This window comes from Bos taurus, chromosome Y, assembly GCF_002263795.3.
Source record: "Bos taurus isolate L1 Dominette 01449 registration number 42190680 breed Hereford chromosome Y, ARS-UCD2.0, whole genome shotgun sequence".
In the NCBI taxonomy this organism is placed as follows: domain Eukaryota; kingdom Metazoa; phylum Chordata; class Mammalia; order Artiodactyla; family Bovidae; genus Bos; species Bos taurus.
Window position 1 is genome coordinate 59212903 of NC_082638.1, and position 5775 is coordinate 59218677.

The 5775-nt window shown below is 40.2% G+C and overlaps 1 pseudogene; it reads right to left on the bottom strand.

Moving 5' to 3' along the window:
* Positions 1–953, bottom strand: LOC132344561 (etoposide-induced protein 2.4 homolog; annotated as a pseudogene).
* Positions 954–5775: the final 4822 nt, after the last annotated feature.

Sequence of the window (5775 nt, forward strand, 5' to 3'; positions counted from 1 at the left end):
TTACATTAGCTTATGCAAAACAGATGACCAGTGCGAGTTTGACAGGTGGAGCAAGGCAACCAAAAGAAAGAGGATAGAGAAGAGGCAGCCACAATGCAGGAGAGTGCATTGCCATCTTACAATGGAAATCCAGGGGTAAACCAAATCCAAAGTAGTAAGGGCAGTTTCTTTCTATGTTGATACTGCTGGGGCATTCCAGTTCCTTTATTGAACCAATGATTTTCAAAGCAATACCAACGATTTTCAAAGCAACATAATGGGTACGGAAGTGAATAGAGAAGGGATGTATGCAGGAGACTAAGCAACTGGCCAAAATGAATGGTAAAGAGGCTGACAAACATACCCTGGAGGAGGAAGAGAGACTGCAGTGAAAGGCTAAAGAGCATGTCAGCAGTTACTCTGCTGTTAGCGAATGGGTGAGGTTCCCTCCTTGACCTCTCAAATGCCAGGTCAGCTAAATCCTGGAACCAAATCATGTTCACAACATTGATGAGAATGAAGTGGGGGAGCACAAAGAGAGATCACTGAGCTGAAGAACTTCAGCTATGACCAAAAATCTCCATGTAGAGATGGATTACCAATAATATGGGCCACTACTGACTGAAGCACAGGACTGAAAAGTCCATAAAACAAGAGGAGACTGAATCAGAAAACTCCAGCATCACAAGTGCAGCAGTGAAAAGTTCTCCCAACAACATTTGGCTCACTTTCCTGCTTCCTCTCTGTGCTCTGGGCTTCCCCCTGAGCCAGGATACTGCTTGCCCTTTTTTGATGCTACTCCTCCCTCTTTTGTTGAATTTGAGCATCCAACTTTGAGACGGTACAAATTCCCAAGACAGAGTCTGATTTCCCTGGCAAGGTCCTGCAGAAAGGTTGTGACATTCAGCCATCACTTCACTGTCCAAACTATCAACTACAGAAAGGAGAGAAAGAGGTTTCCCCAAATATTTCATCATGAAGGACTCAGTAGCTTCTCTATCTTGGCTCTGGCTCCAGCTGCAACCCTTATCCACCACTGGCCTCTGGCTCCTTTGAGCTACTCCACTCCTGGCCACCAGTTCCTACCCAGGCATTCCCAGGGCAGGGGACACTGTGTCTGCACTGCAGTGTACATTTTTGTATCACAATAAATGGCTGATTTATTCTGATAAGTGTACAGAAAGTGACAAATCACTGTCATGTGTATGAATCATTTTTTAAATCACTGGAGCATGTTCTCATGGCAGCGATCATAATGCTTTATTTCCAGTAATGCTTTTCAAATGTGTACTCTCATTGGTTAATGTAGTAATTCTTTATTTGAACTGATTATCATCTGATTATTAGTTGACTGTAACTGCTTACGTGTTTTAATTTTTGTAACATTAGTTACTGCAATATCAGTAAAATCCATCAATGGCATTTACTTTCCAAAAGAGATATGAAAACAAAGGGCCCATTTTACCTGGTGAAATGAAAAAAGGTAACTAATACTAATAGAGCCATAGGAAAACTTTCAAGTAAGAATATAGTAATATAGACATATTCTATTAGAATGGTTCTGTAGTAAGACATTAATACTAATAGACTGGTAAGCATTACATTAAAAACGATTTTCTAAACTATATCTTATACAAATATATTAAGGTGTGTTTACCTTTGGTGCATGATTTCACTGCTGAGTTGTTCACCTACATGTTCTTGACTGCTTAGTTGTCTCTGACTCTTTGCAACTCCATGGCCTGTAACCTGCCAGGCTCCTCTGTCCATGGACTTCTCTGGGCAAGAATACTGGAGAGGGTTGACATTTCCTTCTTCAGGGGATCATTCTGAGCCAGGGATCAAACTCAGGTCTTCTGTATTGGAGGAAGATTCTTTTCCACTGAGTCATCACAGAAGCTCCATTTACCTACAGTATGTTTGCTCAGTCTTGTCCCATTCTTTGAGACCCCATGGACTGGGGCTCGCCAGTGCCCCAGTGCTCTTCTGTCCGTAGGCTTCTTAAGGCAAGAATACCAAAATGGGTTGCCATTTCCTTCTCCATGGATTTACCTAAAGAAGATATATTAGAAAGATCAATCACTACTTTAGAAGAACCAGTCAACACTATATTACTTATTTATAATGGCTTACTAAGAAATTCTAAGTATTTTTGTAAACGGGGAAATATAAAGATTAGTAGACATCAGTATTAAAATAAGACATAAGCACTGAAAATGGAGCTATAGTATTGCTTTATAAGAATAGTAAAATTTAATATACTTACATATATATGTATATAAGTATATTAAATTTCATATATGTATAAATATTTATGTACATATGTGCATATTGGAGAAGGCAGTGGCACCCCACTCCAGTACTCTTGCCTGGAAAATCCCATATACAGAGGAGCCTGGTAGGCTGCAGTCCATGGGGTCGCTAACAGTCGGACACGACTGAGTGACTTCCCTTTCAATTTTCACTTTTCACTTTCACGCATTGGAGAAGGAAATGGCAACCCATTCCAGTGTTCTTGCCTGGAGAATCCCAGGGATGGCAGAGCCTGGTGGGCTGCCCTCTATGGAGTCGCAGAGAGTCAGACACGACTGAAGCGACTATGTGTATATATGTATGTATGTGTATATATATATATACATATATATATATATATATATATAATGGCTATATAAACTAGATAAATTCTAAAGAAACCCTTGGAAAATAAGTTTTAGTTCTCTCCTTCGTTAAGTGTATTTTCTTCTATTAGATATGATTTTACATGTTAATTCCTAGAAGGAAGAATTTTATATAGGGAAAAATAATCTGTCAGCAGAGTTCTTTCAGGTATAGACATGCATTAGCTGAGGTGACAGAAATTGCAGAGTTTGTCCTTAGTGGATCTCTTCATTTTGTTACTTTTGGGATTTTTAGTGAAAAACATTACCTTTATTTGCTTAATGAGAAAATTCCAAATATGTTTACTTCAAAGACACTAAGGCTTTTAACTCCTAAATGGTTTAAATATTTTCATTATTTATCCTTTTCTTTTGTATTAAGAAAAAGGGAAATCACACAATTAAAGAATATGCCACTCAAGAGTGGTCATATTGGTGACATATGAGACGGCAATAAATTATGAAAACATGTGATGGTAGAAGTTCTCTTTTGTATTTTATAGTGATTAAGTTAACCCGACTGGTAAACCTAGTAGAATATTTTGCTCTTTTTATTTTTGGTTTATTTTTTTTTTTTTTTAGACTTTCCCTCAAAGGTCTCCATTTACCCCTCCTCCACCTCTGTATTTTCTTCCTGCCCTACTTTCTCTGCGGCTCATCTCGCGATACATCCAGGTTCCTTATGCTCGTCTCCTCGTGCCGTACATCCGGTTCTTTATGCGCTTGACGGAAGAGGCAGGGCTGCGTTCAAAATTAGTTTAGCTAGCAGTCGACTCAGGGGCTTTGGTGGTGTGTGTTCGGAAGACCGAGACAAAAAAAAAAGTAAAGAATCGGGCATTTTAAGATCAAAAAACAGATTTATACCTTATGAGAACATGTTTATAGGTATAGTGTCAGTTTTTACTGGAGAAAAATGGTAACTCAGACTGACTTTTCCTGTCAGGTTTTTTCCCGTAAGACCTAATAGCTGAGTGTATGTATATATATGTGTGTGTGTGTGTGTGTACATTATCTTGAAAAGTCTTATTAGTTTATTTCTTGAAAAATATCTTTAATTTTTATTCCTTGGAGAATCAGTGCCTGAAGTAGCAATGGAAAGCCAGTGAAGTTTGAGGGTTCTTTTGTCTGAATGGAGGGCTTGGGGATGCGATGGACGAGGTGGGGGCGGAGCGGGGGTGGGATGAAGAAGGGGGTTTGAAATGTCTGGATGTTGGCTGTGGGAGGATATACTGGGCGTATACTCCTACCCTGGGACTGAGAAAGCTGTTTTTGCTTTGTAACTTTTCTTTGATGTATAAGGCTGGATCTTTCTCCACAAGCTTATGGCTACTAGGGCGGGATGTTGGTTGCTTTCGGTGTGTAATTCATTTTTTCCCTGTTGGTTTGGGGCTGCTAGTCGTGTGCAGTGTTGCCTTGGTGTGCAGTTCGGCTTTTTTCCGTTGGTTTGGGGCTGCTAGTCATGTGGAATGTTGCGTTGGTTTCTCGCAAAATGTGGCTTTGGTGTGTAATGCGGCTTTTTTGCTGTCCACTTGGGGCCGCTGCTTCAGTCGTCTCTGACTCTGTGCGACCCTATAGACCGCAGCCCACCAGGCTCCCCCGTCCCTGGGATTCTCCAGGCACGAATACTGGAGTGGGTTGCCATTTCTTTCTCCAGTTGGGACCGCTAGTCATGCAGAATGTTGCTTTGGTGTGTAATGCATTTTTTCCCCCGTTGGCTGGTGCCTGTTAGAGGCGCGGAATGCTTCTTTGGTGTGTAATGCGAAATTTCTCCCTCCGCTAGGGTCTTCTAGTTGTGCAGAATGTTGCTCTGGTGTGTAGTTTGGCTTTTTTCCGTTGGCTTGGGGCTGCTAGTTGTGCGGAATGCTACTTTGGTGGGTAACGCGGCTTTTCTCCCTCCACTTGGGGCTGCTAGTTGGGCTGAATGTTGCTCTAGTGTGTAATTTGGCTTTTTTGTTTGTTTGTTTGTTTGTTTCCCTTGCCTTGGGGCTGCTAGTTTACCGGACTGTTGCTTTGGTGTGTAAACCGGCTTTTCTCCCTTGGCTTGGGGCTGCTAGTTGCGGGGGCTTAGTCGTGCAGAATGTTGCTCTGGTGTGTAATTCGCCTTTTCTCCGTTGGCTTGGGGCTGCTAGTTGTGCGGAATGCTGCTTTGGTGGGTAACGCGACTTTTCTCCCTCCACTTGGGGCTGCTAGTTGGGCTGAATGTTACTCTAGTGTGTAATTTGGCTTTTTTTTTTTTTTTTTTTTCCTCCTTGCCTTGGGGCTGCTAGGGCACCGGACTATTGCTTTGGTGTTTAACCTGGCTTTTCTCCCTTGGCTTGGGGCTGCTAGTTGTGGGGGCTGTTGCTTTGGTGCCTAATCCAGCTTTTCTCTCTTGGCTTCTGGCTACTAGTCATGGGATATTGCTTTGGTGTATAACTCAGATTTTCTCCCTTGCCTTGAGTCTGCTAATTGCGCATCTGGATGTAACAGCCCAGGCTCCATTTTGTTTCACGTGCACTCTTTTTTTTTTTAAACAGTTTTTCTCTGAGATAGTGACAGTAGTTGACAAACTTAACCAGTATACCGAACCATTTTACTTATATGACTTAAAACTAAAGTTTTCAAATGTTGAACTGTTGATTAACTTAACGAAAATGGTCAAATTTTAATGTTCATAAAAGTTAACATTATTTTGTCTGGAGCTATGATTCTTAGTTTACCAAAATAAGTAACCACAGGTTAAATTTTCCTCAGCAAAGTATTTTATTCTCTTGTGGCTTTTATGACTTAGTATTGTAGAAGTTTTTAAATTTAAGTGTATTTTACAGATTATTTGTTGTGTAATCAATATAAACGTGAGAAAATGGGGAAATTTGAAAATGTGTTTAGTGTATTTTATGTACATTTTATAAAACTTAGATACTGTATTTAGGTTTTAATGAGTGAATTCTTTAAACACTGCAGCTCAAAACAGTTTTCCAGCAGCCTTCTAATGTAATTTAAACTTACAGGTTTTTGTTATCTGTAAAAAAACAGCATTCATTAGGTCAGGGCTTGTTTTCCTTTTTGCGTTACAAGCTTCCTTGTATTTTAAGTAAACATTTTTAAAAGTTCAGTTCTTTTTAAATGATATTGGAACATTTTGGCTCATAATTTGTTC